Below are 10,029 nucleotides of genomic sequence, written 5' to 3'. Positions count from 1 at the left end.
CTCCCCAGCACTCACAAAATCATATTTTCATTATGAACAGAATATGTGTTTATTATAGAAAGTCAACTGAGAAAGGAATAAAGAAGAAAAACCTCTATCGTCCTACAACTCAGATATATGCGCATGTGTGAGTGTGTGTGTGTTCACAGAATCGGAGTTATACATTTATTATATACTACAAAGTATATTGCATATATATTTACAAAATCAGACACACACTCTTAGCTACCTTTTGTGAAGTCATTTTTAATATTTGGATAGTTGTATTGTTTTTATTGTTTTGTGTAGATCAATATTTTCCAAATTTGGCTGTGCTTCACGATTGTCTGGGGAGTTGAAACATTATTGCAAATTCCTGGGCTCTTTTCTACATGTTATTGCATCAGAATTTCTAGGTTTAGAAGTCTGACTTCTTTGCGGGACGCGGTGGCTCACACTTGTAATCCCAGCACTTTGGGAGGCTGAGGCAGGTGCATCAGTTGAGGTCAGGATTTCGGGACCAGCCTGGCCAACATGGTGAAACCCTGTCTCTACTAAAAATACCAAAAATTAGCCATGCATGGTGGCGGGGGCCTGTAATCCCAGCTACTGGGGAGGCGGAGGCAGAATTGCTTGAATCCAGGAGGTGGAGGTTGCAGTGAGCCAAGGTCGCACCATTGAACTCCAGCCTGGGTAACAAGAGTGAAACTCTGTCTCTCAAAAAAAAAAAAAAAAAAAAAAAGAAAAGAAAAGAAAAAGAAGAAGTCTGCCTTCTTATAGCCCTCCCTGGTGATTCTGAAGCAGCCCATCCTGCTGTGACCCATTTTTGGAACCAACGGTGTCCATGTGCCCTGGTAAGCAGTGAGAAGTGGCAGTAGGCACAGGGCCACCTGCAGCACAGGGTGAGAGCTGTCATCTTGGAAGAGCCCAGGAAGGTACACCCGGCCAAGTACCCTTCCAGTTCTCTCTTTGAGGGCAGAGCGTTAGGGCAACCTCCTGGAGCTGATGGGGAGAGATGACCCTGGGAAAGAAGAAAGGCTTATTGAAATGTATAGGGACCTGGGTCTTCCTATTTGCATAAAAGGAAGGAATGTGTGACCTCATTGTGGTCATTTCTCATAAGATACAGTCTACCTCCCACTTGATTCTTCACTTTCTACTTAATACCACCACAAATAGCCTTTTATTTTGGGTGACAGCTCTGCTTCGTTCATCTTCTTCAACTCTTTCCTAAGGGCTGGGCCCTGCTGCCTCTTCTGGGTGTCTGTTTTGAAGTGACAACTGGCATTGTGGCCACTTCAGCTGAATGTGGACAGCATCTTCGAGCACCTGACTCAAAGCCTCCCTGGAGGGTTTAGAATTACTCTAGTGACTCTGCAGCCATTTCAGTTTTATGATTCTAATGGGCACCAACATGTTCTCCCACATCTGTCACCAATCCTACCCTGACGGCCACCCCTCAGCCAACTGACCCCTCTGCCTCTGGTCTCCCTCGACTCCTCGAGTGGGTGGACCAGTCCTCATCAGGCATGTGCAGTCTGCTACCTGGGCACTCACTATTGCTCCATCCAGCTTTTCTGACCATCCCCTTCCCAGACCCCCAAATAGTGCAGTGACACTTGTCCCAACACCCAGGGCCTGGCTGCCACACTCTCTCTAGAAGCCCTTGTCTTGTCTTCCACTGCCTTCTCCTCAAGACTGTCTGCAAGGAGGCAGGAGTGGGCCACCCTCTTTGTGTCAGGTTTGGGATAAGGGGCCCTACGGACCACCAGTCTGATCTCAGCTTGGCTCTGTGCTCTTGCCACCCCCACACCCCCATGCATCCAAGTCCTACCACCTGTGGGAACATTACCTTCCTGGCCCCACCCATGAGAATTGTGGCTCACCAGTGCTCAGTCGCTCCACTGTCCATGCTGAGACGCAGATCCTTTTGGGTATCAGAATCATTGTCATCTTGGTGGCCCCATCTTGTGGTTCATGAACCAAACGTAGACCTTCTAACTTCCCAACTCCTTCGGAGCAATGGGTACAGGTGTCTACTATCCAGGAGTGGGGGGCAGGCCCAGGTTGTGTGTCTGTCTGGGGGACTCCTAGGCTTTGCCATGTGACCTACAGCCCTGACTTTCCTGGGCCTGATTCCCCAGTGACTCCTGCCACCCACTGACCCTCACTACGGGAGTCCTGCAGTGGAGCCCCCGGCATTCCAAGTCTTTTTCTGCTGTCAGAGCATTTCTCTCTAACCTTGCTCAATGAATGCTGGATTCAGATCTTATTCAATGGTCTCAGACAGAGGCTGAGTAGGAAAGTGGTCCCATAGCGGTCATGACTCAAGAGATATCAGCCTAGGTCCTTCTCAGACCTCCTGATACCATTTCCATGATTAGAGAGTCTTTCTTTTGAAAGAGAAACCATTGACTCTTTTGAAGTCCCCACTAAAATGCAAATATTAGGCTGTATTAAAAGTAATGGCAAAAACCACAGTAGTTTTTGCACCAACCTCTAATATCTTGAGAGGAATCATGCCTTAAGCCTTTCTCAAGGGGTGGCATGGGCAGGGCTGAGGCGGTGCTGTATGTACTAGTTGACAGGCAAGAGGAAGCAATTTCTAATTCTTTCTGAACTAGAATTCACAGTTAATGTGTCAAAAACTGTGCTAAGCACTTTCCTATGCTTTATTTCAGTTAATTTCATTGGCATGTCATCACATACGACTAATATCAGCATCTGCATGTTGCAGACCAGGAAAATGAGACCCAAAAAGCATAAGCAAAATGCCTAAGTCACATAGCCAGTATGTGGGGTAAGTGTTTTGAACTTGAACTTCCTGACATCCTGCCCCATGATTTGGGACAGCAGTGATATTTCCCTGCCCTCTTCTTTCTCTCCTCTCTTCTAAGCTGTAGTACAACATTTACAAATTCTGCTGTCTGCATCCTTCCCAGATCTGCTTGTGGTCTATGGCTGTCACCTCCTGTCCCACCTGTCTTTTGCTCCTTCACCTCTCCCTGCCCCACCATCCCTCCCAGTCCCTGGCAAAGTCTGCTGTAGCTTTACACCCTTTTCCTTGAGGAGAGACAAATAGGCTTTGCAGTGTGCCAAGTAGCCACAGTGTTTCTGAGGAGGGTGGTGGGGCTCAGGAGGGGCTACAGGAACAGTGGCCATTACAATAGGGCTTTTAGGCCTGTACTAAGCATGGTGCACACACAATGCCTTGACTTTTGTCTCTTAATCATTTCCTGGTCCATTTGGCTTGTTCCTGCCATTGAAATCCTGTAATAAAGGGTAATTGTGCTTCTTTCCCAAATAGAATTGGGTCTGTCATTCCAGATGCAGATAGGAGCCCCGCCTTTTAGTCAGCATGTACAGTGCCACTGTCCCCGCAGCTCCTCATTCTCTCCTAACAATAGCAGCCAGGTGCTGCCAAGAGCATGACTCTGCACAGCTAAAGACTTCCAGGAGGCGCTGGGGCTTGACACCCTCTCAGGGAGCACTTGATTCCTTGCCTCATACTTGGGGATCTCTAGGCCAATCTGGGGTGGAGGGTGGACTGATGATGGAGCCCCAGGGCCAGAGACCTTAGTGATTTGCCTGCATTTGCAGCCTTCCATCTCATTCCTTGAATCAGACCCTTGAGGTAGGGCTCTGGAAGCAGCTAAGCTCTCTGGAAGACGTTACCCCTTAGAACAGGGCTTCTTAACCTTCAATATGTGGGAATCATCTGGGGATCTTGTTAAAATGCAAGTCTGGATTCAGCCCGAGAGTCTGTATTTTTAATAAACTTCCAAGAAAGACCAATGTTGCTCCAGAGGCCCTGTTTTTACTAGCAAGGGCTCAGGAACTTGCTCAGTATGGTCACTTTGACCTTTAATTACTTATGTGTGGGACTAGGGCCTGAATTTCATTGTCAGGAAGAGTTCCAGGCATTCATTCATTAATTCATTCATCCAATAAATATGCAAAGACTGTCTACTATTGTTTTGGAGTGATAATGCCACAGGGATGAAGATAGAATACACCTGATTGTAACTGTCAGTGGTGGAAGCAGGCAATTAAGCTGATAACTAGGTATAGTGCATCAGGTGAGATAAGTGAAGTGATAGAGGAAGTACTTCCCAGGAGCAGGATCCTTGAAAAATACATCTGTTGCTGAAAAAAGCGAAGGTAGCGGGAGCCAGGAGAACAGAGGAAAAGGGAGAGCCAATGGTCTGCTGAGCCTTGATGGAGCAGTAAGTCCAGAAAGGGGAAAGGGAACCGACATGGCCTGCTGGGGTCCTGTAACTTGGTACTTCCCACAGGACCTGGGTTTTCCTGTTAGTTGCTCATGCAGGGAGAGTTTGCCTGGCTCTGCTCAGTTTAAATTCTTCTCTCGTTACTCCCTTCCTCCCTCATTGACCATTCCTAGGGTCCTCAGAGGATGTTACCTGGAAGCTCCATAGATCCAATCCTTTCAGCTTTCAGTGGTTTTAAGCAATAAGACAAGACAGTCCCATGGTTTCACTGAGGTTTCATTGAACATCCCATGAAACAATCCATTTCTGACTATTGTGGCCGTTGCACAATTCCAGGGGTAGGACCTGGGGACAACATAAACGACACCCCCACCCCCAAATTATCCCTCTTTTTTTTTAACCGGTCCCATTTTCATCAGGTCTCTACCCAGGAATCTGAACTTGGAGCAACCTGATGGTGTGGTGAATCTTAGGGTAATGTGAACTCAAATATGACACCACTATGTTTTAAAATATTAAGTAATTTAATTCTTACAAGAAGATCCTGACAGGCAGTATTATTGTTTCTACTTTACATTTGAGCAAAGGGAGGCACACACAGATAGATAAGCACTGCAACTTTCCTAGCATCACTGGGCTGGTGGTGGCCAGCGTGCCAAGGCTCCCCTTAGCAGACAGGGTGAGGACAGTCCTCTAGTTCCAAGAGCACTGGGCTGGGGTGGGAAGCCAGATTTCAGTCTCAACTCTCTGCTTGTTGGGAAATTTACTCATTTCTCTGGGCCTCAGTCTTCTCTTTAAATAGAAGACTGTGTATCTTTAGGGCTCTTGCTAGCTGTAACTCACCATGGCCCTTACAGGTATGAGTTGTTATAACTTTAGTTATCAATGATCAGTTCAGTTAGGGGTTGAAAATGGAGCTCCTTTGCTGCACTCAGGGGATGTTGAATGATGAGGAGCCTGCTTTGTTCTCCACTGCTTCCTGCTGTTTTGTCTTCCTACCTCCTGTCTAGGCTGTTTCTGAAGGCTGTTCCTGGCTTGCCTCACCTAGTCCAGCTGTCTTGGCATTCATCTCTGTTATGGTTTGGATGTTTGTCCCCTCCAAATCTCATGGTGAAATGTAATCCCCAATGTTGGAGGTGGGAGGTGGGAGGTGGCTTAGCCCTATCCACTTGGTGAAGCGTGAGTTCTTGCTCTGGTAGTTCATGTGAGATCTGATTGTTTAAAAGAGTGTGGTACCTCCATCTCTCTCTTGCTCCTGATCTGACCATGTGACACATTGGCTCCCCCTTCACCTTTCACCATGGTGTAAGCTCCCTGAGGCCTCCCTAGAAGCAGGTGCCAGAACCATGCTTCATGTAAAGCCTGCAGAATCATGAGCCAATTAAACCCTTTTTCTCTATAAATTAGCCAGCCTCAGGTACATTTTTATAGCAATGCAAGAATGGCATAACACAAAATTAGTACTGAGGAGTGGGGCATTGCTATAAAGGTACCTAAAAATGTGGATCCAGCATTGGAAGTGGGTAATGGGCAGAGATTGGAAGAATTTGGAGGTTTCAGAAGAAGACAGAAAGATGAAGGAAAGTTTGCAACTTGTAGACTGGTTAAATGGTTGTGACCAAAATGCTGATAGAGATATTGAAGTCCAGGCTGATGAGGTCTCAGATGGAAATGATGTTATTAGGAACTGGAGTAAAGTCACCCATGTTATGCTTTAGTAAAGAGCTTGACTGCATTTTGTCCAGGCCCTAAGGCTCTGTGGAAGTTTCAACTTAAGAGTGATGACCTAGGGTATCTGGCAGTAGAAATTTCTAAGCAGCAAAGTTTTCAAGAAGTGGCCTAGTTGCTTCGAACAGCCAGTGTTTATATGTGTGAGCAAATAAATGACCTGAAACTGGAACTTACGTTTAAAAGGGAAGCACAGCGTAAAAATTTGGAAAATTTTCATGTTGACTGATATGGTTAGGCTGTATCCTCACCCAATCTCGTCTTGAATTCCCATGTGTTGTGAGAGAGACCCAGTGTGAGATAATTGAATCATGGGGGGAAGTCTTTCCTGTGCTGTTCTCAGGATAGTGAATAAGTCTCATGAAACCTGATTATTTTATAAAGAGGATTTCTCTCTCTCTCTTTGCCTGCTACCATCCATGTAAGACATAAATTGCTCCTCCTTGCCTTCCACCATGATTGTGAGGCCTCCCCAGCCTTGTGGAACGGTAAGTCCATTAAATCATTTTTCCTGAATAGATCACCCAGTCTTAGGTATGTCTCTATCAGCAGCATGAAAACGGACTAATAAACAGGCCATGTAGCAGGAAAGAAAATCATTTTCAGGAGAGAAGTTCAAGCAGGCTGTGGAGTAACCACTCGCTAGGGAGATTAGCCTTACCTAAAGGGAGCCAAGTGTTAATGTCTAAGACAATGGGAAAAAGGCCTTGAAGGCACTTTAGAAGTCTTGGGGCAGTCCCTTCCATCATAGGCCCAGAGGCCTCGGAGAAAAGTGGCTTAGGGGACCTGGCCCAGGGCCTTGCTTCCCTGCGCTGCCACACTGCTCCCTGCCTCCTGGCCACTCTGGCTTCAGCCATGACTCAAAGGGGCAAATGTACAGCTTGGACTGCAGCTCTAGAGGGTGCAAGTCATGCCTCGGCAGTTGTCACATGATGTTAAGTCTTCAGATGCTCAGAATGTAAGCATGAATGAGGCTTCCTAGATTTCAGAGGATTATGGAAGAGCTTGGTGCCCAGGAAGAAGCCTGTTGCAGGGTGGAGCCCCAACAGACAGACTCTACTAGGGCAATGGCAGGGGTAAATGTGGGATTGGAGCCTCTACACAGAGTTACCACTGGGACACTGCCTAGTGAAGCTATGGGAAGGGGGCCACTGCCTTCCAGACCCCAACATGTTAGATGGGCAGCTTGCAAACTCTGCCTGGAAAAGCTACAAGCACTCCACTCCAACCCTTGAGAACAGCCATGTGTGGTGCACCCTGCAAAGCCACAGGGGTGGATCTGTCCAAGGTCTTGGGGGCCCACCCCTTATACCAGGGTGTGACGTGAAGTCAAAGGAGATTGATTATTTTGGAGCTTTAAAATGCGATGACTGTCCTGCTTGGTTTTAGACTTGTGTGGTGCCTATTGCCCCTTTCTTTTGGTGAATTTCTTTCTTTTGGAATGGGAATGTTTACCCAATGCTTGTACCACCATTGTATCTTGGAAGCAAATAACTTGTCTTTGATTTTACAGACTGATGGTGGAAGGAGAATGAGTCTCTGATGAGACTTAGGACTTTGGACTTGATGCTGGAAAGACTTAAGACTTTGGGGAACTACTGGAAAGGTATGATTGTATTTTGTAATGTGAGAGGGACATGATATTTGGGGACCAGAGATGAAATGATACGGCTTAGATGTCTGTTCCCTCCAAATCTCAAGGTGAAATGTAATCCCCACTGTTGGAGATAGGGCCTAGCGGGAAATGTTTTTTTCTGGAAGTGGATCCCACCCACAGCTGTCTTAGCCCACATCCCTGAAAGATGAAGTGAGTTCTTGCTGGGGACAGGGGATGGGACAGGGGTAGGACAGCCAGTGAAAGCTCCCTATCACCTTCTACCAGTAGCCCCTATTTATTTATTGTGGCCACAGAGGCGGAGTCTCACTCCTATCCCACAGAGCTGGAAATGCAGTGGCAGGATCTCTACTCACTACAAGCTCAGCCTCCCGGGTTCACGCCATTCTCCTGCCTCAGCCTCCCGAGTAGCTGGGACTACAGGCTAGCCACCTCGCCCAGCCTAGTTTTCAGCATTTTTTAGTAGAGACAGGGGGTTTCACCGTGTTAGCCAGGATAATAATTCTCGATCTCCTGACCTCGTGATCCGCCCGTCTCGGCCTCCCAAAGTGCTGGGATTACAGGCTTGAGCCACCGCGCTTGACCCACCTTCTGCCATTATTATAAGATTTGTGAGGCCTTCAGCAGAAGCAGATGCCAGCATCATGCTTCCTGTAAAGCCTGCAGAACCACGAATCAATTAAATCTCTTTTATCTGTAAGTTACCCAGCCCCAGATACTTCTTTATATCAATGCAAGAATGGTCTAATATAATCTCACTTGCCACCTCCACTACTAAGTCATTCACAACCTCTGCTTTCAGAGATCTATCTGTTCATCTATCCATCCATCCATCCATCCATCCATCCATCCATCCATCCATCCATCCATCATCCATCTTACCCCTTCTTCCCTGATTAAAGCTGTCAAATTAGGCCACCCTGTTTTTATATCTAGATGAGATGAATTTTAAAGCCTAATTAAAGGATTCTAAAAGTATCTAGGCTTCACAAGATTTTCATAATAAATTCCCGGGGGCTTATTAATTGTGGTCACTTCTGGCTCCAACTCCTTATTCTGAAACAACAAATTCAGTCTAGGGATCACCATGCTTGTTGCTCATGTCTTCCCTGTTCTGCACACCATTAACTCAGTTATAGAACTCAGCCATTTTTCTTAACATTCACCAGTGCAACCATTTACATAAGGCATTCACATTGTGAATATATCTTGTAGGTATGGAATAATTTTAGCTCAGAAAAGGAAATCTCAGTGTTACATATTACTATACCTAAATATCCCATGGTCATTTCCACAACTTGAGCTCATCTCACCTCATACTTGATTCCTTTCCTAAAATGAAATCTGATGACAGCTGTTAAAATAAGATACATATTTTTTTTCCTGGCTCCAAATGTATTCAACAGGAATTTATTTTAGAGTGGTCCAAAAACTGAGCCAGGCACTATACCAGGGGCTGGGGATATTGATGAGTCACGTCTGACTCATCCCTGGCTCCAAGAAATCTACAGTACAGTGGGGTGACAGTCACATGACTAGGTAAGTGCAGAAGGTGTTCTGGGTGTGTGCACGGTACAGAGGCAGCTCAGAGGGAGGAGGAGTCTGCTCTCCCTCTTGGGTCCAAAACTGCTTTGATATTTGAATTAAGTCTTGAAGGTAGGTATTCATCAGGCAGATGACAAGAAGACGAGATTTCTAGGCACAGAGAGCAGCCTGGACTAAGTTACAAAAGTATGCTGGTAAATGTTCACGTACCTGTTCTTGAAAAAGAAAAAGCCTAGTGTCTGCTTATTTGTAGTGACTTCTTCTGATTTCCGCAGTGTAAATATTCCCATCCAGGTTGATTTCAGGCTACCAAAGCAATATCACTGAATGCAATGTTGGGAAGAGATGTGCACCCTTGGTCTCCATGAGCTGGTAAAAGCCCATGCCCACACCACTGAATGCAGAAGAGCTGAACACAGAGGGTGCTAAATTTTGCCCATAGAATGTAACTTCCTAAAGTCAGGGACTTTTGGTCTTTGGTTTACTGTTCCCTACCACTCTTAACAGTAGTCTGGGATGGAACTGGCACTTGATAAATATTTGTTAAATGAATGAATGAATGGATGGAGGCTGTTATAAGGCCTATAATGTGTGTAGACTTTTGCCCCAAGGGTATAGGAAGTCAGGGAACATTGCTAGAGGTAAGAAGGGCCCCAAAGAGTTTGGAGGTTTACATGGATTGTTGTGAAAGCAGTAGGGAAGTGGAGGAGTGCAGTGAGGTGAGACTGGTGACAGTCAGAAGACTACTGCAATAATCCTAGCAGTAGTTCATTATGTCTGATAGGAGAGGGTGTGTGGGAATGGAGAAAAGGTAAAGATTTTAAACAGGATCTGATGTCATCAAATTTGCATTTTAGATTAATCACTTTGCAGTACTGTGAATGACTGGGCCCTTGTTTCTCCCCCTTGAATTGTTCTGTTGTTTCACTTGAA

This window comes from Papio anubis, chromosome 4 (genome assembly GCF_008728515.1).
Source record: "Papio anubis isolate 15944 chromosome 4, Panubis1.0, whole genome shotgun sequence".
Lineage (NCBI taxonomy): Eukaryota > Metazoa > Chordata > Mammalia > Primates > Cercopithecidae > Papio > Papio anubis.
The sequence above is the reverse complement of the archived record's forward strand: the minus strand, read 5'-3'. Positions refer to the sequence as shown.